Source organism: Nyctereutes procyonoides, unplaced genomic scaffold (assembly GCF_905146905.1).
Source record: "Nyctereutes procyonoides isolate TBG_1078 unplaced genomic scaffold, NYPRO_anot_genome, whole genome shotgun sequence".
Taxonomy (NCBI): Eukaryota; Metazoa; Chordata; class Mammalia; order Carnivora; family Canidae; genus Nyctereutes; species Nyctereutes procyonoides.
Window position 1 is genome coordinate 6,261,747 of NW_026575021.1, and position 25,483 is coordinate 6,287,229.

Here is a 25,483-nt window from a genome sequence, read left to right on the forward strand (position 1 = left end):
CTTCCTTTATGAGCTTAAGAAGTCACTTAAGAAGTCACTCTTGGAGCACCTGGATGTCTCAGTTGGTTAAGCATCTGACTCTTGGTTTTGGCTCAGATCATGATCTCAAGGTTATGAGATAGAACCCCACATCCGGCTCCATGTTTAGTGCAGAGTCTGCTTGAGATTCTCTCTCCCTCTGCCTCTGCCCCTCCCTTGACTTCCTCCCATAACTCTCTTCCTCTCTGAATAAAATCTTAAAAACAAACAAACAAACCCAGAAGTCATTCTTCATTCCCCTCTTCCCCCAGCCACTGGCAACCACTGCTTTTTCTCTCTGGATTTGCCTATTCTGAACATCTCACAGAAATAGAATCATACAATATGTGGTCTTTCCTTTTTTTTTTTTTAAAGACAGATTTTTTATTTTATTTATGATAGGCACACAGTGAGAGAAAGAGAGAGAGAGGCAGAGACATAGGCAGAGGGAGAAGCAGGCTCCATGCGGTGGGAGCCCGACGTGGGATTCCATCCCGGGTCTCCAGGATCGCGCCCCGGGCCAAAGGCAGGCGCCAAACCACTGCGCCACCCAGGGATCCCCATCTTTCCTGTCTGGTCTTTCCTACTTGGCATATTTTCAAGGTTCATGATGTTGTAGGGTGTATCAGTACTTTATTACTTTTTATGTTCACAGCCTTGTCTTTAAGGGAAAAAAAAGATTATTTATTTCAGAGAGAGAGAGAACAAGAACAGGTGGAGGGGCAGAGGGCGAGGGGAAGCAGACTCCCCACAGAGTTTGGAGTCCAACACAGGGCTCAATCTCTCAACCCAGAGATCATGACCTGAGCTGAAACCAAGAGTTGGATGCTTAACTGACTAAGCCACCCAGACACCCCATAACCTTGTATTTATACTACTTTCTTTAACCTGTTTTCATTATAGTTTAAAAAAATATTAATTAGGTGTCATTTGAAAAGTATCCCCTTTTGAAAATGTGATCAAAGGGTACAATTACTTTCTTGGGACCATGTAGCTACCTTCCTTGTAGATACAGGGCAACCTAGTTTCTTCTTGGTTTCCTGACTTCTTGATAGAAGGAAGCCTTCTCTTTCAATACAAAAGTATATGCAAATGGGTGCCCGGGTGGCTCAGTGGGTTAACCTTTGGACTCTTGATTTCAGCTCAGGTCATGATCTTAGGGTTGTGGGATAGAGCCGTATGTCAGGCTCTGTGCTGGGCATGGAGCCTGCTTAGGATTCTCTCTGCCCCTCCCCAATTTGTGCACAAATGTACATTCTCTCTCTCTCTCTCAAAAAGAAAAAAAAGTACACAAGATGAAAACTATAAAACTGAGAGTTGTGTTAGACTTAAATGGAAAGACAAAATTTGTTCCTGAATAGGAATATTAAAGATGTTTATTCTTATGAAATGGATTTATAAATTAAATGCTTTTCCAATCAGCATCACCATAAAAATTTTTTCTTTGTAACATAATATTATTTTAAAGTTAATCTGGAAGAGTAAATATTTTAGAATATCAAAGAAAGCTCTGAAAAATGATAATCCTAAAGGGTGTAGGCATTTTTTAAGAGTAAAACTATTTTAAAGTTAGAGTGACTAAAACAGGATACTAATCATTCTGGAATAGGTAGTTCAATGGAACCATCTACAACAAAAACAAACTCAAATGGCCATTCACTTGGTCTAATCTCCTATCCTTCTATGTGTCTTCTTTAGGTATCCCAGTAGGCCTATTTCCTCAATTTTATCAAACCTTTAACCCTGACCCCTTCACTTCTTTCTATCTGTGTCTACCTGTTCATCTTGTCTTTCCTTCCTTCTTAACCTAACTTAGAGCTCATGCTTCACCACTTCCACAATTCTTTGCTCACACTTTCAACTTTCTTCCTCCACTTGCCTTTTGTCATACCCCATGGCAAAAACCCACGACAAATCAAAACAAACGTGGGTCTAGTGACCGGAAAGAGACACAAAGAAGATATACTAGATTGAATAGTGTCCTCAAATTCAAAACCTCACCAGAACCTCAGAAATGTCCTTATTTGGAAATGGGGTCTCTGCATATGTAATTAAACTCCTACCAGGTGAGGATGGGTTCTAACCTCAAAGATGGTGCCCTACAAGAAGGCCACGTGAAGGTGGGGAGGCATAGAGGCACAGACATACACAGAGGGAAGACGTCCATGTGAAGATGGAGGCAAAGAGTGAAGCAGCTACAAGCCAAGCCCCAAGGAATTCTAGGAACTACCAGAAGCCAAGAAGAGCCAAAGAAGGATTCTCCTCTCTAGAGTAGATACCCTGATTTTAGACTTTTAGCCTCCAAACTGAGAGAATAAGTTTCTGTTGTTTAAAGCCACCCTGTTAGGGGATCCCTGGGTGGCTCAGCAGTTGAGTGCCTGCCTTTGGCCCAGGGCGTGATCCTGGAGAACCGGGATCGAGTCCCACGTTGGGCTCCCGGCATGGAGCCTGCTTCTCCCTCCTCCTGTGTCTCTGCCTCCCTATGTCTATCATAAATAAATAAATAAATAAATAAATAAATAAATAATATAAATCTTTAAAAAAATAAATAAAGCCACCCTGTTTATGGTTTTTCTGTTGAAGTAGCCCTAGAAAACTAATATAGGGGGTTCAGGGATGCTGGGTACACAGGTACCTTCAGTAAGTGGATTCATCAAGCTATACATGATGCATGCATCCTTTCCCAAGTATTACACTTCAATTAAAAGTAAAAAATATTTTGGCAACATATACAATTATAGAATAGGGTTGGTTTTTTTGTTTGTTTGTTTGTTTGTTTTTTGAGGTGGAGGAGGGGGAGAGGGAGAGAGAGAATCTTAAGCAGGCTCCATACCTAGTGTAGAACCCAATCAAGGGCTCAATCTCATGACCCTGAGATCACGACCTGAAATCAAGAGTCAGATGCTGAGCCAACTGGGCCACTCAGGCACCCCTAGAATCATTATGTTGTACATTTGAAACTAATATATGCCAATTATATCTCAATTTTTAAAAAATTTTAAGTAAAAAAAAAATCAACTTATCAGTCATCACCCTTCCTTATCTGAACCCACACCTGTGCTGTTCAGTGCTACTAGAGAAAAACTCCCAACCTTGGTGAGTAATGCCTATTTCTGTGGGGCTCTTGCTCTGCCTAGTGACACTTCCTTCCCTATGTCCCTGGGAAGGGCTTTCTTTTGCTCCTCTGGAGCTATTTCAAGGTTCTCTTGTCAAAATTTATTCCATGAGAGCACTTCCTCCTTTGCTTGCATCGAATGACCTTGCCTCCAGCTTCTTTGTGAAAAGACACCATTTGAGGGAGACTGCATGGTGTCCTGCTGTTCCCCCAATATACCTTTCACTCCCTTTTTCCCCCCATAGTTCAAATGGAAGAGATTTCTTTCTGTCAAGAAATATTTTGTTCTCTGGATCTCATCTCTTCCAGACTCTAAAAAGATCTCTCTTTCACAATGTTCTCAAATTTATAAATAAATCTATGCTCTTTTTGGCTAACATAAAGATTTTACCAATCTCTTCTCATGCCACCCCCTGGAGATTCTGTTATTTTTTCACTAGCAAGGTGTGCTTTGGTGCCTTTTTAAGAATCCCTCTCTCTTCCCTCGGTGCAAGTAAGAAGAACCTGTGGGACACCATTTTGGGTCGTTTGCATCACGTAAGCCTTAAATACAAATTGTGTATTGTTTTCCGAATGTGGCCGGGGTAATATATTGAACTTTGTCCTGGGATTTCCTGTCACTCTTTCACAGCCAGGGTTTTTGTTCTGTTGTCTCAGGGAAACTATGACACAGCAGAATGTGAATAACAAAGGACACTCATTTTTTGGTTTTGGAATTTCAAAATCCCAGGCCTCAGGGCAAGCACAATAAATTGGGAAGAATATTTTAAAAAGCCAGGCTATCCTTCTAGACTAATGATTCTATAGTCTGATGAGTCAGAGGAGAGAGGGGCCAGAGGAACAAAGAAAGCTCAAAGGCCAGTGAGCCACCGTGTGTGTGTGGGGCGTGTTATGGCCGCTACTCACATGCCCCCTTCAGGGCTGAACACTCATCCCCTCCAGCTTCCAGGAGTCTTGACATCTCACCTGAGTGTCTCCCCAGGGCATGCAAGAGGCTGCCTAGCCCAAGATTATACCCTCTCTCTAGAGACAACTAATAAGAACATTTCTTCTATGTGGAAGAACACAGGTCTAGCCTACTAGCTTCACTTTAGGAGGACTCTGAGGGGCCGTCCAGCTTCAGAGCCCCCTTAGGAACTGGTAGAGGCCTCAGCTGCACCTGTACCCCAGTTCGAGCGTCTCTTTGCTCCATCACAGCTGTTGTTCAGAAAGGCTCCCCACCCCCACCAGCTTCCTGCATACAAGTATTCATCTACCTAAAAAGGTTGTTCCAAAAGGGCCTAGCTACCTCCTGGGAAGATGTACCTGTAAACTGAAGAAGGGAAGAAACCTGAACATAACCCTAGAGTTCCAGAAGCTTGGCCTAGTACAGGAGAGTAGAGGAGAAATGGTGTGTGGCTTATATAGGCTGAGAAGGCCCAAGTTGGCCTCAGAGTTTCCCATGGGCCCAAACATCTGCCAGATGAGTACAGGATCAATGATATGGCCAGGAGGGTCCCAGTCATACACTGGCAGATAGTGGGCCTGAAGAGCCTCAAGGCTAGGATCTGCATGGACACAGAACTGAAGACCAGATAGGAACAAGGACATCTCAGAAGGTGCCACCATCATGGGCAGGAAACACTGGGCACCCAAATGCAGCCCTCAAGGGCTTCATACTATCTACATCCCTCTGAACTTCAAGAAGAGGAAATCAGGCTGGGAATGGACAGAAATCTCAGTCACATAGGCTATGAAATGACATTTATCAAACCTCCATGCAACCTCCAAGCCAATAATCAACACAAAAAAATAAGCAATAGATTAGGGGAAATAATCAACAAATCTAAAGACAAAGGTCTACTTTTTTTTTAAGATTTTATTTATTTATTCATGGCAGACAGAGAGAGAGAGAGAGAGAGAGAGGCAGAGACACAGACAGAGGGAGAAACAGGCTCCATGCAGGGAACCTGATGCGGGACTCAATCCCTGGTCTCCAAGATCACACCCCGGGCTGAAGGTGGTGCTAAACCACTGGGCCACTGGAGCTGCCCAAGGTCTACTATTTTTAACACAGGAGTCTACACAAATGGACTAGAAAAAGACAAAGGCCCCAAATGGGAAGGGGGAAGGCAGAAATAGGCACCAAACAGTTGTAGTGAAGATCTTGGGTGGTGTGGGTGGAATTATGGGAATTTTTTACATTTCTGTAATGTTTACGTTATTACAAACTGTAAAAATATAGTTATAATAAAAGGCAATATTTTATTGAGTCTTTGTGGTCAGACATCACACTCCGCTATTTGCATAAATTACATCAGTCTATCTCCATTGTCTTTTGAAGCATGTTCTATCTTTTCCCTGCGTGAGAAAAATGAGACACGGGGCATCACACAGTAAGTGGTAGAGTTAGGATTCATACCCAGAGCCTGACTCTGTAGCCTCCGTCCTGACCAGTATATTATATTGGCATATATTATATATGCCAAAGCAGCATATTTGCCATAGTATGTTTTGTATGTATATATGTTTTATATACAAATACATTTATATACAAAACATTATATGTACTGGAGGCATAAACATGTATGTGTTTTAATTTGCAATTAAAATATTTATGAGGGGATCCCTGGGTGGCGCAGCGGATTGGCGCCTGCCTTCGGCCCAGGGCGCGATCCTGGAGACCCAGGATCGAATCCCACGTCGGGCTCCCGGTGCATGGAGCCTGCTTCTCCCTCTGCCTATGTCTCTGCCTCTCTCTCTCTCTCTCTATCATAAATAAATTAAAAAAAATTAAAAAAAATATTTATGAGGACAATTACAGACACTAAAAATGCCAGTGACATAATATTACCTGAAAGGTGACCCATGAAATGTGTGAACACAGTGATATGGAATTTTCTACATACATAACATGCATCTCTAAAGAGGCTATAATCGTGGCATGGATGACAGTGATCTTTTCTCCTTATGTGACAAAGTACAGAAAGTAAGTACCACAAGCCAAGTGGCTGCCCTCATTCACATGCAGTCCACGTGTCCAGACTAGACCAGCTCCCTCTCCTGCCTACATCACCATCCTGGTTCCCTCTCCTGCCTACATCACCACCCTGGTTCTCTCTCCTGCCTACATCACCACCACCACATCATTGTTTGCTTCTCCAACTATGCTATGAATTTATGAGGGAGCTGAAGATCAGAGAGGTGAAGTGTCTTGGCTAAGGCTGCACAGCTAGGAAGAAGCCAAGCAGGGACTTAAACCAAGCTTCTCTAGGTTTGACACTAGTTTTCCTGATCCCTGTTATAGTGGCTATTACCATTCCATCATTCTACTTTCTTCTCTCTCTAGGAATTGAAAGATATTTGGGTCTTTTATTTTTGGAGAGGGAGCATGGGGAGACTGGGGTCAGGGGGTGAAAGGAATCCTAAGCAGGCTTTCCACCTACTGCAGAACCCAATGCAAAGCTCGATATCAAGACCCTAAAATCATGGCATAAGCTGAAATCAAGAGTTAGACACAACCAACTGACCCATCCAGGTGTCCCTGAAAGCCATTTTTTCTTTTTTTTTTTGTTTAAGATTTTATTTATTTGTACATGAGAGACAGAAAGACAGAAAGAGAGAGAGGCAGAGACACAGGCAGAAGGAGAAGCAGGCTCCCCATGGGGAGCCTAATGCAGGACGCCATCCCAGGACCCCAGGATCACAACCTGAGCCAAAGGCGGATGCTCAACCACTGAGCCACCCAGGTGCCCCTGAAAGTTATTTTTTTTCAATATACTTTTTATTTTGGAATAAGTTTGGACCTACAGGAAAGCTGCAAAAGATAGTACAGGTTCTCTATACTCTTCACTCAGGTTGCCTTAATCTTTCATAACCATGGTACATATCAAATTTAAGAAATAACTATTACTATGATTATTAACCAAACTCCAGACTTTATTCATATTTCACCAGTTTTCTCACCAAGATCCTTTTTCTGTTCCAGGATCAAGTCCAAGATACTACAGTTGGTTGAAACTAATTTTTCTTTCATACACTAAAAACCATCAAAACCCACTCTTTAATTCCAGTGGAAAAGACTGCACAAATCTGCCTGTGGTTTCCTAAATGTGCTCAAGGAAATTTTTGCTTTTTCAATGGCCATCCTCAAGAATACACAGTCCAGTCAGCTCTTCCAAGTACAAGGAACAAAGAGTCCCTCAACTTAGCTCAAGGAAGGATTTGGGGAGAGTCCATGGGAGTTCATGGACAGGAGTCAAAGACTCGAGGATGGGAACTGGAAGAGCCATAAGGAATGGGGTCTGTTATTTCTGGTTTGTCTGAGCTTTCTGTCCCCTCTACTCCCCACCTCCCCTTCTTTGCCTCTTCCTGTACCTCTCTTCTAAACCCACTTTCTCAGCTTAATTGTCCTACAAATACCCACATTAGCCATCTTAGCCCACAATCCTCATAACTCAGCATGTATCACCAACTGTAACCTCACTCTGATTAAATCCCAGATCGTATGTTCCAGCCAACTCCTGATTCTCATGGGTGCTAGTCAGTTAATGAACGGTGGTGAAACTTGGGTCTATCTTCCAACCTAATCAACTTTTTAATAAATTTATTACAATGTTCTTTGTTACTGTGGCATAAAAGTCAACTTATGATGCAAGTTATCATTAATCTTTGACAATAGATTTATTAGAATCCATTAAAAAAGACAGAGAACAGGGATCTTCAACATTAAATTTTTAAGTGTTGAGGGTAAACTAGACAAGAATAAAATCTCTAGGGATTTTTAAATATAGCTTTCAGAGACTATCTCAAAGGCTTTTGGACAAACTACATGGAATTCAAACATTTCCCAGAATTTCAGTGGAAACAGAATTTAGCTAATGTCCTAGAAAAGAAAGTACACAGCTAATTCAAATCTGCTAATTAATCTAATAGAACATACAGGCTCTTGATGGCTTTCCCCTTTGGGAGAGGAAAAAATAACCCTTCTTATAAATCAATGTTTCCTTAAACACAAAGACTGAAATTTATGGCAGTTCTTCAGGGATTTTAGGCTTCAAGGAACCAATGAGAAAGTTCTTACTTGAATGTACATACACATCCTGTTCCACCGTTGACACTTTCCACACTTTCTCTCTCTCTCTCTCCCTCTCTCCCTCCTTCATTCCTACCTGATTCAGGGCCTACCGTGTATCTCTTAGGCCTTGATGAAACAGCAGTGAACAATAAGTAATAAAGGGGTTCAGAACATGCCACCTCAAAATAGGCTGCTTTGGCATATTATTTTGAGCTTAAATCACTTGTAAAAACAACAGGTACAAGGAAAGCACTCTGACCTTTCCTTTTCTTCCTGAAAAGGAGAGATGAAACTCCTGACATGAAAGCTGTCCTCTTAATATCAAGAGGAAAAGAACATTTTTATCAAGAAAGATGGGGAGCTGAGGTCGAGGGAAATTTGTATACAATAACTCTTATCTTCTAGTCTCCCCATATATTTTAGTTACTTTTCCACAATTGCCATTCTTTTTTTCAACTTAGTATATAAGCACTTGGGTCTAGATACTTCTTTGGGTCTTTATTTTCCTGTGAAGACTCCTAGGTACATGCAAACATTTATTAAAATGAATGTTGTATGTTCTTCTCCTCCTACTCTGTTAAGACAGTCCCAACCAGAAACTCTAGGAGGATAGAGGAGAAATTTTACCTCCCCTACAGTAGTAAATAAACAAAATAGAATATTATATGTGTAACATGTTGGGGGAAATATAAAGCAAGGGAAGGGCCAGGGAGTGCTGATGAGAGAGACACTGCTACTTTAAATAGAGGGTCAGAGAAGGCTCCTAAGAAAGGGATATTTGAGCATAGCCTGAAGCAGGTGAGGCAGAAAGACTTGAAGATATTTGGGGCAAAAGCAAATGGAAAAGGGTGGGGAGCTTGAGAGCAACAAAGATCAGAACTGGCATTAGTGGGAGATGAGCTGTACAAACTCAGGATCGGATCCTGCCTTTTGTCCAAATTTTTAGATTTTGTGTACCATGGATTTTTTTTTTTTTGCATTAGTTTTGATATCTCATTAAAATGTTATTTATCTTGGGCAGCCCTGGTGGCACAGCGGTTTAGCGCCTCCTGCGGCCCGGGGTGTGATCCTGGAGACCCGGGATTGAGTCCCACGGGCTCCCGGCATGGAGCCTGCTTCTCTCTCTCTGTCTCTGAATGAATAAGTAAATAAATCTTAAAAAAAAAATAAAATGTTATTTATCTTGATTACTGATTTTTTTTTTTTAATTTCAAGGCTGGTGCTTCATGAGCTGCACTCTGGTCCAGGCCCTGGAGTTGATAGAAGGGGTGAGGGGAACCCTGGGGGAGAGTAGTAGGAAATGATGTCAGAGAGAAGGGGAGGTGGGGATTCTGAGGAACTTGGCTTTTACACCTGAGTGGGATGGGAAGTTGCTGCCAAACAAATTACCACAAATCTAGTGGCTTAAAAACCATAAATTTGTATCTTACAGTTCTATAGATCAGAAGCCCCAAACAGTCTCACCAAGATAAAATCAAACCATTGGCAGGGCTGCATTCCTTACCCTGGGAGCTCTGGGGAAGAATCTGTTTCCTCGCTCACTGGGTTTGCTAGCGGAATTCAGTTCCATGCAGTTGTACGACTGAGGTCCCGTGTTCCTCATTGTGGGCTTGTGACCCCTTCCTGCATTTCAAAGCCAGTCGTGAGAGGTCAAGTCCACACAACAAATCTCTCCTCACCTTCTGCTTCCCTCTTCCATTTTTAAAGATCCATGTTAGTAGATTGGGCCCACCTGGCAATCGGGGACCATCCTCCCACCCATACACTAAGCACACCTGCTAAACCCCTCCTGCCACACAAGATAACATACTCACAGGTTCTGGGGATTAGGATGTGGACATCTTTGAAGAACCATCATTGTGCCCACTACGAGGGCTTTGAGCAATGGAGCAATGATCCCTCCAGCTGCTCGGTTGAAAACAGTTGGGGGGTGGGGAGGGGCACAGAGGATCAGAGCAGGAACAGGGAAACTCATAAAGATGCTGAAGCAGCAGTAATTCAGAGGAGAAATACGGTGGCTTTGCCAATGTGATGGCAGGTTTTATGGGTCAACTTGGCTAGCCTACAGTCAGCAGTTACTCAATCAAACACCAATCCCGGTGTTGCTGTGAAGATATTTCGTAGATGTGATTAATGTCCCTGGTGGGTTGACTCTAAGTCAGCAAACTTATCCTAGATTCAGGGGCCTGATTCAATCAGTAAAGAGCTTTCTGAGCAGAACTGAAGGTTCCCCGAGGAGGAACCAAATCTGCCGGTGGACAGCAGCTTCCTCTGATGCCTGGACATTCCTGCTTGCCTTTCCAGAAGGCCCACCCTATGGCCTTCAGATTCTCCTAACTAGCCCCACAATTAGGTAAGCTGGACTCCTTGCAACGGATCTCTGAATACGCCTCTCCAACTGGCTCTGTTTCTCTTGTGGAACCACATACAGGTATAGATAGACTCACTTTTGTAATTTAGATTGTTATTGGGATAGATGCTGATATAGATACTGAAGGAATTTTGAATGTGGACCTGACAGGATATGCTAGTGGACTGGAAGTAGGATGGGAGAAAGAGAGGATCAGAGATGATTCCAAACTTTTCTTCCTTAGCAGCTAGAAGGATGGCTCACTCGTCTCCTTCTAAGATAAGGAATCACTCTACCATGAAAGCCACTCGAAGAGCCCATTCAATTCCCCGACCCAAGGTAGCGCCTTTCAGAAAGAGGATGTGCGCAGGCAGGAACGGGTGGGTGAGCCTGGCCAGCCCTGAGGTAGGCAGGCTCGAATCCAAAGGGGGAAATAGAGGAAAGAAGTCACTGCTGTGCTCACACCACTCATCCAGAAATATTGTGGTTTTCTGTTGCATTTGGGAAGAGCAGGTCTCTTTACTGTTCTCTACTCTGAACCTCACCTCCCCTGCTGGTCTGGGCTCTGTGGGAACCAGTTAGCTAAACCCTGAGCCAAAAACAAGCAAGGAGAGCTGAATAGAGACTTTATGAATAAATGTTGCTCTGTGGGCTTCTTTTTCCCTTGTGAGGGAACAGGGTGTGCTTGAAAGTAAAAAGTGAGTTGGGTTTGTTTGTGTTGTTGTTTTGTTTAATCTTCCCGGAAGGCACAAAAGAAAAAGATAAAAAGGAAAGAACACCATTTATTTGTCGCTTGGTACTGCTCTGGTTAACACAATGGTTGGGTCCCTGACCCTCTCATTGCTAATCATAACCAAAAAAAACCCCAAGCTGGCTCCAAACATGTTTCTGACCAGACATGTCTCTGACCTGGACTTAAGATCTGCCCAGCCGAAACATCATGTGAGTCTCTGAAGAGACTGTGCCAACTGTGAAACCACAACTGCCCCACCATCCCCAAGGGGTTATGGTGGTGGCAGCCTAGGGTGTCTGAATTTAGCCCTATTCTGCCTCTTCCCTGACTTTTTAGAAAGAATCTGTATCTGTTTCTCTGTCTCTCTCTTTATTCTTCAATCTCATATCCCCCTGCTCACTCTGAAGAGAAAGCTGGCCAATGTATTAAATGAAATTGGATCATTTCCTCCTAATAGAACTTTTTAAATACTAGAAATGAAGTTCCTAATGGTCACCAGAGAGAAGTGCTGCTATTTCCAGCACCAGAGTGATAAGAATCGTGCCTGTCAGAATTAAGCGCAGCAGGTGCAACAGGGACATTAAATATGGCTAAAATGTGACTGGGATGCATTTTTCTCTCATGGAAAAGTTCTGATTCAGGGCTGGTAAGAAGGCTCCAGAGCTAAGGCATAGCTAAAGCATGATCTATTACCTTATAGGGTTGTCATACAAATTAAGGTAATTTATTTGATGTCTAGCACATTATAAACTCATTCTTTTGGTTTGATAATGAAATAATAAATAATATTAATTGACTTTATCTACGTCTAGGTCCTGGAAAAGGGCTCTCTGCCTATCAGCTCATTTAATCTTCACAACAGCTCTATGAGGAAGGGACAGTCATTGTCCTAGTTTTATAGATGGGAACACTAAGAGATTAGCTATCTTGATAAAGATTGCCAAATTAGGTAGTTAGTGCAGAGCTATGATTCAAACTCAGCCTGTCTGATTTTTGAGCCCAAAGACCTAACCACCAGGCTATACCACCATCTCCTTACCAAAACCCTTCCACCACCCATCTCCTTCACTACCCTGGCTATAAGACAGTTACAAGGTACCTGGGAAAATAGAGCATGTACAAACAAAGAGCAAATTTATAATATAAGTTAGTGGGGTCTAGGAGTCAATGAGGGCTATAAGTCAGATAGAGAAGTTCCACTTTCCTGGAGTGGCCATGGAAGTTGTCACAGCAGAGAGAGTAGCCAGGTTGGGTTATGAAGGACATACAGGATTTAGAAGAGTGGAGGAGGGCATGCCAGGCATGAGAAATGGGAGTGGAGAAGGCTTGGAGGTGGGAACGGAAATAGCATGATTAAGGGATAACAAGGAAACAATCTTGGCTAAATCATAGGATTCTTACAGAGGAATCCTGAGAGAGCATTTGGAAATGAAGAGTGGAATTAGATTAAGAAGGAATTTGAAGGTCATTCTAAATAGCTGAACTACAGTCAGTGGACATTATTGGGTAGTCACAGGGAATGTGCGTGGCGGCAGGGGCAGGGTTTGAATGGTGAAATTGTGATAGAAGCAGTCTCTTTAGGGATAATGTGGTGATTGTGGGAGGGGTGACTTAGAGACATGGAGCCTGGGACTCCTGTTAAGAGGCTTTTGAAATGATCTAGACATGAGGTAATGAGAACTTGAAATGGAGTGTTAGCACAAGGCATGAATGGAATGGCAGGGATGTGAGAGACACTACTGGTGCAGAATTGAGGGGCTTGGTGACTAGGTCTGGGAGCGAGGGAGCAGGAGGGATCAGGGTTGCCTGCCAAGCTGGAGTGATGGGAGAACACTTGTTAGTGGAAGTTCTGACTCTTCTAGTCAGAGGGGAACTCCATTTGTCATCCATCCTCTGCAAGGTCTCTGTATCCACTGAGCAACTTCACGTACTTAGCGTTTACCAAAGGTACCTGGACCAGATGGCCGTATTCTCTTTCTTCTTTGCTGCCAAGTGTTACTTCCACCAAGGAAGACTCTAAGTCAGAGGGGGGAAAGCATAGACTTTGGGTTAAAAGAGATAGGAATTTAAATTTGCTCTATCCAGCATCAGTATGGTAAGCTTAGGTACATTTCTTAATTTCTCTGAGATTCAGTTCTTTTTAAAATTGGGATGACAGGGATCCCTGGGTGGCACAGCGGTTTAGCGCCTGCCTTCAGCCCAGGGCGTGATCCTGGAGACCCGGGATCGAATCCCACGTCGGGCTCCCGGTGCATGGAGCCTGCTTCTCCCTCTGCCTGTGTCTCTGCCTCTCTCTCTCTCTCTCTCTCTCTCTCTCTCTCTCTCTGTGACTATCATAAATAAATAAAATAAATAAATAAATAAAAATAAAATTGGGATGACAATACCTACTTGATGGGGTGTTGGGGGGATAAGACAATAGAAAGCATTTAGTATTGTGCTTGACACATGGTAGATACTCAGTAATAACGGCTAATGTGTTGAGCTTACTATGGGCACTGTTCTAACTGCTTGACTTACATTCACTGTTCATTCCTCACAACAATCCTATGAGGAGGTACCATTATTACCTCTAACTCTAGGTATGTGGTATGGAGAAGATACAGAACCCACTAAGGTCACAGGGACTATATGAGGCTGAACCAGGGCTTGAACCCAAGCAATCCAGCTTCAGAATATTTTATTTTTCACCACCACCCTTCCCTTAAAAAAGTATTGTTTATGGGGCACCTGGGGGGCTCAGTGGTTGAGTGTCTGCCTTTGGCTCAAGTCGTGATCCCGGGGTCCTGGGATCGAGTCCTGCATCAGTCTCCCTGGAGAGATGTCTCTGCCTCTCTCTGTGTGTCTCTCATGAATAAATAAATAAAGTCTTTTTTTTTAAAGAGCATTGTTTGCAAACACTTAGTGCAAAGCTATTGTTTGTATTAAAGGGATGCAAGAGTCTCAAAAACATTCCCTCTAAGAGGACTATTAAAATACATAGCAAAAACGGCTAGATTACCAATATGAGAGAATGGCTACTGGTCATAGCTTGGAGTTGGTCTCTTAGGGCCCCTTTGGATGCTGGATCTTGGAGAAGGTGAATGAGGGAGAGGTCCCAGGGGAGGTACAGAGTTCAGTGCCTGTGGTAGGTTCTCAGGGGGCAGTGGCTTTAAACAATTTATAGAGATTTCAGTAGCTTAACTTCCAGTATGGCGGTATGAGTGTGTCCCAGCAAAATACCAGAACTGGTTATCTTTTACCAGTGTTCTCTAGTCAACCTATGGACAAAGCACAATGATTTTTAAGGAAATTCCCAGTGTTTAATATTATGTGTTTTATTTATTATTGATACCATGTTTACATTATCTTCAAAAAAAGATTTAAGGTACCTTGTAGTAAAAAAAAAAAAACTCTTTAAAAATAAATTCATTAAAATATGTATAAATAATAAATATTGTGAATGTAAAAGTTTTATACCTGAAAACCTAAACTAAGATGAACTGAGAAATGGAATGAGTTTCCTAGTGTTGATTATGAAAATTGACCTAAATGCTTAGATCCCTGTGCTTAGAATTCAGGTGTGCAGGACCAGCATGGTATTTTGATATGAAGATGAGGAGCCTCAACTTCTATTCTTGCTTAGAAAGAACTCTACATCATATGCTATTCCACTGAATATCCTTTAATCTAAGCAAGACATACCTTACTAGTTATACTTCTTCCAAGAAAAGAGGCAATCACAGCTTTAAAGTGAATGACTGAAGAAAAAATGTGGGGAAGGGTATGCTTGGTACCTCTGCAGAGGAGCTTGTGATTTGCATTTGCTTTTTACTTTAATGGCCTGGCTAAAAGTAAAATGCTGGTCTGGGTGGAGTCTCGAATTATCTTAAATAAGATAATTTGCATGCCACTAATTTTCCTTCATTCCAAGTATAGGACCAGCCAATGATATGCAAACTTCTCTCATCAGAAGAAAAACCAAGAACTCTACAAACACTAGAGAGCATTATGGTGGCTACCAGTCTTCCTGGGGAGGCAGCCACATAAGATGTCTGGATTCTGTCTGGCAGGACCTTCCTAGAATTTAGGAAAGACCCTAAAGTTTGCTATTCTTGTTTGTTGGCTTCAGACTAGACCACCAAAGAATTTCAGAGGACTTGTTTCCAGTAGAGTCCCTGATCGAGAAGATTACAGTTTTCTAAGACTGGAAGTAACAACTTCCAGACCATTTTTAGTATCGATATATGTCCTGATTTTCCCAGATCTCACCACCCAGTGGGTACAGAAGAGATTTAATTGGGATGCCCACCTGCTGCCTAGGGTTTCATATCCCAGAGGTTCTCCTTGTGATTTCTGAGACTCCCCAGGGGGTTTTCCAAGCACTAAGAGCGGGCCTATCTGCTAAGCATTGTCCTTGTTTGCTGGGCATCTGCTAAATCCTGCCTCACCTGCTGCTCCTCCAATGATAGCAGAGCAAAGAGGAAAGTGGGAATTTGGCTTCTTGGAAGAGGAGAAAGGGATGAGGTCATGAGAATCTGCCCCTGGTTTACATAAAACAAAGTTTTAGTTCGTGAAATGGCAGACACGTGGGTCAAGTCCTGATTTGTTTTACCGTAGCCTTGCACGGGTCACCTTGGTGATTTTTGCTTCAAATTCCTTTACTAAAAATGGCAAGAATCCTCACATCTCACAAAGATGTAGTGGGAACTGGCTATTTAACGATTAGACAGTATTTTGAAAACATCAAATACAAGATAAGTGCTAGGTTAGGAAAGCCAAAGACATGTGGCTTCCCTAATGAGGCAGTGGGATGCGCCTCTCCTTCTTTCTTTTTGCTTTAAACATCCAAAGGAAATACATTTTCAACTGTCTGCACAATATTAAGAGAGAACAATCTCAAATTCCCAAGTCAATAAATTGTTCTTTGAACCTCCTTAAATGAACTAAGTTGCTGCATAGGTGAGGCCCAGGATCCACGGAGGACAAAATCTTGAAAAGTCCTATGCAATTTGAAGTCACATAACTAATGCTTTTAGGATTATAGAGAATTTGGGAAGGAAGGAGACTCCATAACCAACATCTGATAATGATATTTAAAAGTTTTTATTTATTTATTTAATGACATTTCAAGAAAAAAACACCTTTAATCCTAAAATCCTCTAATGGCATTAATAGCTTTAATGAAAACCTTTTCTTAAAATTTGAAACTGTTAAGGAGATAGGAGAGAATGTCAAGGGCCATGGAAAGAAGATATAAACTTTGAAAATGTTACTTGCAGTTGGGTTCTACTCTCCCATTCGTACTCTTAAAAACCCTATCAAAAGAAGCTCCTAGAAAAAAAAAAAAAGAAGAAGAAGAAGCTCCTAGGGATCCCTGGGTGGCGCAGCGGTTTAACGCCTGCCTTTGGCCCAGGGCGCGATCCTGGAGAGACCCAGGATCGAATCCCACGTCGGGCTCCCGGTGCATGGAGCCTGCTTCTCCCTCTGCCTATGTCTCTGCCTCTCTCTCTCTCTCTCTCTCTGTGACTATCATAAATAAATAAAAATTAAAAAAAAAGAAGCTCCTGCCTTCAGCAAATAAGAGACATGTTGCAGGTTGAATTGCCCCCAACCCCCACACTAAATTCACATTTTGAAGTCCTAACCCCAATACCTCATCATGTAACATTATTTGGAAATAAGGTCATTGCTGATATAATTAGTTAAGATGATGTCACAGGGGAGTGTGTTGGGGAGCTAATCCAGGAGGACTGGTGTCCTTATAAGAAGGGGAAATTTGGACAGAGCTACATGCACTGGGGAGAACGCCATGTGAAGATGAAGGCAGAGATGGGGGCGATGCTTCTACAAGACAAGAGACAACAAAGAATCCTAGCAAACTGCCAGAAGCTAAGGGAGAGGCATGGGCCAGTTGTTCTCCTACAGCCTCCAGGAAGAATCGACTGTTATCTGAGACTTCTAACCTCCAGAACTGGGAGACAATGAATTTCTGTTGTATAAGCCCCTCAGTTTGTGGTACTTTGTTATGGCAGCCCCAGCAAACTAACACAGCACATTACACCCCACCGTATGACCCTAATGAATCAGAGGTAATGTGGAGAAGAAGGGGTTGAAGGTAGTTAACACTAGGTTCTTAAGTACATAGTTCACTAATTGAGAGATTTATTGGGTTAATGTTATTTTCTTAAAATATAAACATTTATTTATTTTTATTTTTGTATATTTTTTATCGAAGTTCGATTTGCCAACATATAGCATAACAGTGCTCATCCCGTCATAAACATTTCTTTTGAAGGGTATAATCATCAGTCATTCAGATCTTACAGCATACTGCATTTTCCAAAGATGGCCACAATATCTCCCATCCCACACTGCTCTTCTGGAACCTTGCCATTTCTCCAGTAAGAATGAAGAATTCTCTACTAATTCCCCCTTAGGTTTGGTGGGTTTGTGACTCACTTGCAACCAATGTGAGAATGTAGTAGGAGTGATGTTACATGACTTCTAAGGTCGTGTCCTAAAAGTTGATGCTTCTGTCTTGGGAGCTGAATTACTTGCACTGGAGCACTTGACTGCCATGTTGTGAGGAAGCTCAACCAGCATTATGGAGAGACTGCATGGAGAGGCCTTGAGGCTACGTGAGGGAGATACCCAGTAAGACTGCAGTTTCTCCAGCTCCTCTGCTGTTCTTGCTTCAGCTACTATCTAACTACAACCATATGAGGGGCGCCAGACCAAAATCTACCGCCGCCCCACCCCAACCGCCCCTGCAGTCCGACCACAAAAACTGAAAGGGATAATAAAATGATTGTGGTTAGTTTAAGCTTTGGAGTGATTTATCATGCAGTAATAGTTAATGGTCATGACTTAACACATTATTCAGATAATCAAATTTCCTGACTCTTGAATTAATTGGTTCAGAATTGAATTTTCTTTAGAAAGGGGTGGGAAACACAGGAGAAAAGATAACTTGGTAACCTGGAAACATCTACTTTGCAGGTTTCCCCAGAGCCTGGTGGGTAGTTTTGTGTGCCACCAAAAGCCAGCAATATTGCCATCCTTGTCATCCTAACACTCATTAATTTAGAATGTAAATATGAAGGAGGCACCATTGGATTTGAAACCATCGATCACACTAAAGTTTATATAAATTAGTAAATTCCTGATTGGAAAGTCCTTTTTCTTCTTCTCCTCTTAAATGTGACCTAATTATGCAAAATTGTGCCATCAACTGCTTTGGCCGAGTTCGCTATCACTAGTGCCAGGGTCTTGCATGTTGAATTTCCCAGCTTCTGCAAACTTCTATTTTTCACTCAGAATCTGGCACTAATTCTAATGTTTCTGACTTCATTTGTGGTGGGGCTGGGCGGGTGGGGATAGTAAAGATGGTTGCGCTTTCAATCATCTCCAACCCTTGGCATCTTCCTAATAAGAGCCCTCCTCGTGTCATTAGTGCTGACATAGCTCTGCTCAACACAGAAGGAACATTTTCCCCAGTCATTTCCTTCTGTTCAGAAAAAGCCTGGATCCCTTTGACACCTTCATGTTCCAAATACTCCCTATCAGCTTGCAGCTTGTTTTCTATGGTGTCTTTGATTAAAGCCTTTTTCTATCAGGACATTTGAATAAATAATTCCCTTGCCTCTCTTTTGTTATCAGAGTTCTTGCTTGCTGCTTCTGGTCTCCAAGACAGCCCTCGGTCCCTACTGCCAGGGATTAAGACGCCTGTGAAATTCACCCTTGGGCTGCAAAATGCCTTGCAAGGGAATCTTTTGAAAACATTAACTTCTTTTCCCTTTTCAATCCCGAAACAGTAGTTACTGGGGAATAGTCACTCGGAACATGGCTATTAGTTAAGAATTTCTGCACACAATAACTGAGGGGGCAACAAGGAAGCTGAAAAGAAAAGGCTTCATAATCCCTTATTTGTGACTCCTGAGTGGTAGCTGCTAAAAGTGACTTCTGCAAGCAGGCAGCTGCTTCTGCCATTTACACTTAATCAGATAATCACAGGGCTGGGAGAGACGGTAATCCAGCCTTCTGCATAAACCAGGGCCTGCAAGGCTTTCTGGATTGTTCCAGAAACCTCAAGCGTCATGCTCATACCTACACTTGGAAAGGTCAAAACACAGGGAGGAGAGGAGATCTCTTCTCCCTGAAACAGAGGCAGAAAGACAATACTTTTGTCACCTAATCCTCTCTTTTCTTCTTGAACAATTTTTGGGTGGATATCATCCCTACTCCTCAAATATCTATCACATGAGGCAGTGATCATTATCTTCATTTCACATATGATGAAATTAAGGCACAAAGAGGTTAAATTCCTGGGGCACCTGGGTGGCACAGTCAAGCATCTAACTCTTGATTTTGGTTCTGACGGTGATCTCAGGGTCAGGAGATCCAGCCCTGTGTTGAGCTCAGCGCTGAGTCTGCTTAAGACTCTCTTTCCCTGGGGCACCTTAGTGGCTCAGTCGATATGCGTCTGCCCCTGGCTCAGGTCATGATCTCAGGGTCCCAGGATTGGGCTCCCAGCTCAGTGAGGGGTCTGCTTCTCCATCTCCCTCTCCCCCTCCCCCTGCTTGTGCTCTGTCTCTCTCAAATAAATAAATAAATAAATAAATAAATAAATAAATAAAATCCTTTTCTTTTTTTTAAGGCTTTCTCTCCCTCTTCCCCTCCCCCTTCAAATAAATAAATAAATCTTAAAAAAAAAAAAAGAAGGTTAAATTACTGGCACTGATGTGAGAAGACTAGGACAGGTTGACCATCCATCCCATTTTGCCCAGGACTGGGGGGTTTTCTAGGATATGAGATTTCCAGTGCTAAACCAGGACAGTTCTGGGAAAACCAGGAAAGTTGGTCACCATAGATCTGAGCCAGGTCCACACTGTCTCCAGAGCCTTCTCTCTGAATCCCGGTACCACCCTAAATTCTCTTCAGCCTGAGATTTGGCCTTGGGCAATTACTGGCAGCACCACGAAAAATACAGAGGTCATTTCCCTTTGAGTCAGAGAACAAAGTCAGTGGTGTTGATGTGAAATATTGGGGTTCAGGAGCAAACAGTCAAGAAAGGATTCTTGAGATGTCTTCATGCTAAAAGGTGGTTTTATTATAACAGAGGGACAGAACCCATGGGCAGAAAGAGCTGCACTGGGGTTGTGAGAAGTGACTGATTATATATGGTTTTCTATCCTCTGGAGGGGAGGGTTGGGTTAGGGCCCCAGGAAATGGAGTCTTTAGGTTTCTGGAGGTCTGACTGCTTTTATTTTTTTTCTCATAAATCATTAAGACTATTGGAAACTGATGGAGACTCATATCCTGTGTGACTATGATCTCTATCAGTTGACCTCTCATTTTTCCTATTCCTTTGTTCTTGGGCAGCCAGGAGTGCCTGAGGAATATCACAAGCATCCCTCCTGAGAGCAGGGAGTGGGGTGTTAGCTTATGCTTTGCCCTCAGCTTGCCTTTTGCTCTCTCATCAGTGTCACCTTTGGGAAATCAACTCAGGACACCAGGCCCTCTTGCAGGTCACTCAGAACCCACTGGAAAGACCTGTCCAGGAACTGCCTCTCCAGAGAGGTGAAAGTCAGACGCAAGACTGTACACCACCATTTATGTAATTCACCACATCAGAAGCCATTTTACAAGAGACCTTAAATCACTGCCCACTGCCCTGCCAGGGCCTCATTACAGAAACCACAGGGAAGGCCATGGAAGAAGGAGGTTTTTGCTGAAATGTGCAGAGCAGAATTGCACTGAATTAGTTAACAAAATCAGACGAAAGCATATTTTTGCCAAAAGCAGAAATTAAGAACATTAGACATTTTTTTCAGGGCTGAAACAGATATAGTTCCTCTCTCCCTCCTTCCCTCACCTACCCCGCCCAACCCATCTCCCTAATCTCCCCCACGTCAGGGTTCTCTCTTTTAAGATGTCTCTCTAGACTGCAGTGAAAAGTCAGGCACTGACCAAACACATGCTTGGAGTATCATAGCTGGAGCTGAGTTCTGGTTGCTCCCTCTGCTACACCCAAGCACAAACACACACGTACCTATGCACACAGAGCCAGGTGTTACCCTTTAATTACTGGATCCCAAGAGGTTTGGGGAGGCCCAGGTTGTTGAGGAGGAGGACTATGGAGTCTCGGGGAGTGGATCCCTACCAACAGTAGTAAGTGGAGTGCTTTCATGTCACAATAGTCGTGCACATTGTACCTGTCCACTGATGCTTCCTCTCATTTCTCTAAGCCCTAAGTGGAAGGAGCCATCCTCCCTTATGGCCACTGGGGTTCCCTCCTGTTCACCCAGTAGCCCCTGCCTCTCTCCCCTTGGAGGGTAGAAGATTAAAACAGAAAGGACCTCAGAGGGGTCATCTTGTTCAACTCCCTCCTCACACAGGCAGGGGCTGAGGCATGAAGAGGGGATGGGAGCTTCTGGAGTCACATGCTGAATCCACCCTGCCACCTCTGAGGTGGAGAGGAGGGGGCTGGAAGGAGAAGGTCTGTAGCTGCTAACCAAAACTTTTCTCTCCCTTCAGCAGATCCACAATTTTAGCCCAAAGTATTTCTAACTTTTTCACCACTGTATCAGATATGCATTTTTGTTGTTTGGTTTGTCTTCAACTTTATGTTTTTGTTATCTCCCCTTTTTCCTTTCTTCTTCATCTCTGTTTCCAGGTAAAATCACTCACAGAAGGCAAATATCTTAAATAGAGCTTGGGGTGGGTGTACTCATGGGGAGGAGGCCGGACCTGCTCTTCCTCGCCTGCCTGGGGCTCCAGTGAGTCACCCTGAGAAGTGGCCACCAAGGTCATGCTGTGTGGTGATTGATAGCATGGACTGTGCCTGAGTTTGACGCCCAGTCAAGTAAGTTTTCTTTTTCTTTACCCTAGCTCCCCACCCACTGCTTTCTAAAAGCACAGGGTGCATCCCTGAACAGTCATGGGTGTGGGGACTCTCTTTCCTCACCCTGTGTGTTAGGGGATAACAATCAGGCTGAGGTGGCCCCAAATGGTGACACCCTCCTGTCACTCATGGAAGAGCCGCCTCTTAGGTGAAGGTCCACCCCCCCTTGAGAATGTCACCCTGCAGCTCCTGCTGGCAGCAGTGAATCCTAATGCTGAGGGCAAGGAGTGGGTACATCTGGGGACATTCGTGGGTGAAGACAGAGGCCCCCTCTCCCTCTCTCTTTCCACAGATGCGTGATGCTCCCCATTACCAAGGGCCTTCCCCTTCCTCTGACCAAGAGCATGAAGGGGTTTCTGGGGAAAATGATGCTTGTGACCTCCCCATTCATTAGACTCTGGCTGAAACAAAAGGGAATGAGAGGAAACTATGACTTTTAAGTCAAAGAGTAAAGGCAACACGGACCACACCAGTTGGAACAGCCCTCCCAGGCCTCTTCTGCAGTGGGCACTGTGGCTGGGCCACAGCATCCTGACTCCTCATCATCCATGGACTCAGGACTCCTCAAGGACAACAGGTGGATTAGGTAAGATGACGGAATCTACACTTGGAAAGAAACACCTGCAGTTCACTGAAAGAATGACCTAATCACTACCGGCTCACAACAAACTATAGAGTGTGGTTCTGTTAGAACTCAGTCCCTCCTCACCAGGGACCTCGTGAAGCCCTCTGGCAGGAGCAGCCAAGGGAAACATCTCCAGCCTAGGTTAGCTGCCATCCTTTTCTGGTCCAGGTTCCCTGTCATTGTGGAACTTTGCTACTTCCTGCGCTGTTTTCCCTCCAGCCAGGCTGGGCCTAGGCAGGGCGCCCTGGGAGACAGTGTTTCCACACCATCTGCACATGGGATGAGATTCTTGGTCTCTCTGCAGGTTTACACCTTGGGGGCAGAGCTCTCAGCAAGTATGCTTCTACACTCTGGTAACTCTTCTTCCTAATTTGCTTCTGTTCAAGTCAGATTTTGGCCCTGGGGAGGTTTGTATCTCTCGTGATCAATTGTCTTAAATGTCTTTGAGAGTTTTCTGTTCCCTAGGGAACGGCTTCTCTCTCCCGCCACCATTGCATGCTCCTCACTCATGAAGTGGCCCTCTGCACTTTGGTGATCTCTGGCTTTGAGCCGGAAAAGAATAGCTGCTACCCACCGTCCAGATATCACTGCCTTCTATGTAGCTAACACTCCTGTTTGCTCTAGCATCCGGAGCTTTAGGGTCACTATTTTGTGCCCACCATGTGTGGGCTTCACAAAGATGACTAAGGAAAAATGGGCTTCTTGTCGTAGCTATTAGTGTAACTACCATTTATTGAGCATATACTATGTTCCAGGCATTATGCTAAGCAGCTTACATATATTATCTCTAGTCCTTGTGGCAAACCTATTTTATAGATATGGAAACTGAGTCTGAGAGAAGTTGTATAACTTGTCCTGGCTCACACAGATGGGAAGTGGTGGAGATGGGACTTGAATCCAAGCCTGCATGCAGAAGACCAGACTTTGCTTTCCACCATTCTTCCAGTCACTCAGCAAACATTTACTGAGTCACCGACCATCTCCCAGACATGTTCTTTTGACGACATCCTTCATCCTAACTCTCTTGATCTGTGACAACGAAGAGTTCCTCAAGTCGACCACAAGGAAAAGGTCTAGAACAGCAAAGAAAAGGAAAACAAAATTATCGATCTGTGTGTTAATTTGAAGTTTGCTAATCACCAGGAGAAAATAAAAACCAGGTGAGAATTACTATGTCAACCATGTTTTCAGTTTTCACATCTGAAGCAGTAGCTGGAGCTCCCAGATGCAAACATGGGAATATGGGACTCCACTGAAATATAATAGACAAGAGGAGGAGCAGGAAAATGAATCTGAAACCCTTATAGGCTATTTGGCAACCTTTTTGTGTTTTTAGTTGCAGTATTAGATTTGATGTTTCTGAGAAATAACAGCATCATCAATCCCAACTGACATAGGAGAAGAGGCTGCAAGATTATATGCTATTCCTTGGATATGCAGAAAATCAGTAGTGATACAGACTTATCATCTAAACCTGCAGACAAAAAAAGAATTTCACTGTAGCCAGCTATTTCCCTTATTTGTGGGTTGTTGAAATAGTTTTAATTTTGCTGCGAGTTGAAGTAAGCTTTTTTCATTAAAAAAAAAAAAGTGCATGCAACAGAGAGCTGACAGAGTGAAGCACAATTGTCATGGCCTGGACTGGCACTCAAGCTGTAAAGGGGTTTAGGTTATAGACTTTGATTTATGTATTTATTTGGGAGATTGAGTGTGTGTGTGCGAGTGGGGGGAGGCGCGAGGGGGGCAGAGGGAATCCCAAGCACACTCCCTGCTGAGCATGGAGCCGGACTTGGGTGGCTCTATTCCAGGACCCTGAGGTCATGACCTCAGCCCAAACCAGGAGTTGGCCACTTAATGGACTGAGCCACCCAGGTGCCCCTAGGTTATCAGACTTTAAAGGATTCCCTAGATTGGTAGAATTATTGGTAGCACTTTTCTACTTCTGCCCTGTTAACTGAATCCTGATTTTGTGCAGATATCAGGGAAATTTGTCTGGGAAAGGTAGATCCTTCTCTGGGGCCCATAAAAGGAACCACAGTCAGCCCGATTCATTTCCTCTCTGCAGATGATGGGTTCAGCCAGTGTGGTGGCCATTTGACCCAGTTCTCAGCAAGGGGACATAACTGGAAGTCTGCTAATGGCTTCTGGAAAGACGTGTCTAACAAACAAAGAGGGACCTAAGAGAAAGCCTATTTCCCTCCCCACCTGTCTTTGCTTTTTTTCATTTAAGGATAGGTTATACCAAGCTACCGCAACAACCTCGGCACCATGAAAAAAGGCAATGCCACCACACTGAAGACTGCAAAATAGAACGCAGAAAATGCCTGGCTTCTTGGTAACCTCATTGCATCACCGAGCAACCTGAAACCACATACCTACAGAGTTCTTAAGTGATGTCAAACTGCCCTATGGTCTCTGCCACGTTTAGTTTCATCTCCATGATACACCGGATAATGAGGAATCGCTTACAGCCAACACATTATACAAGAGCAAAAGAAACATGTGTGAACCAAGGTGACGTTACTGATTCCAGACGTTTGGTCTGTTGGGTCACACATTCGTCAAAGGAATTTAGAAACTAAGCAGACAGCACATATCTGTTGAGCACCTGCCATGCGCCAGACACTGTGCTGGGTGTTGGGGTTACGAGGGTGGGAGAAACTGGCAAGGGCATTGAGGTCATGGAAATCACATTCTAGAA

General features: G+C 43.5%; 1 long non-coding RNA gene across 1 annotated transcript; it reads left to right on the forward strand.

The window, feature by feature from the left end:
• Nucleotides 1-10,417: 10,417 nt before the first annotated feature.
• On the forward strand, nt 10,418-23,777 carry LOC129520558 (uncharacterized). Its single transcript, XR_008666630.1, has 4 exons — nt 10,418-10,542; nt 21,930-22,118; nt 22,450-22,743; nt 23,651-23,777. It is a non-coding gene; the product is annotated as an uncharacterized LOC129520558 (long non-coding RNA).
• The last annotated feature ends 1,706 nt before the right edge of the window (nt 23,778-25,483 follow it).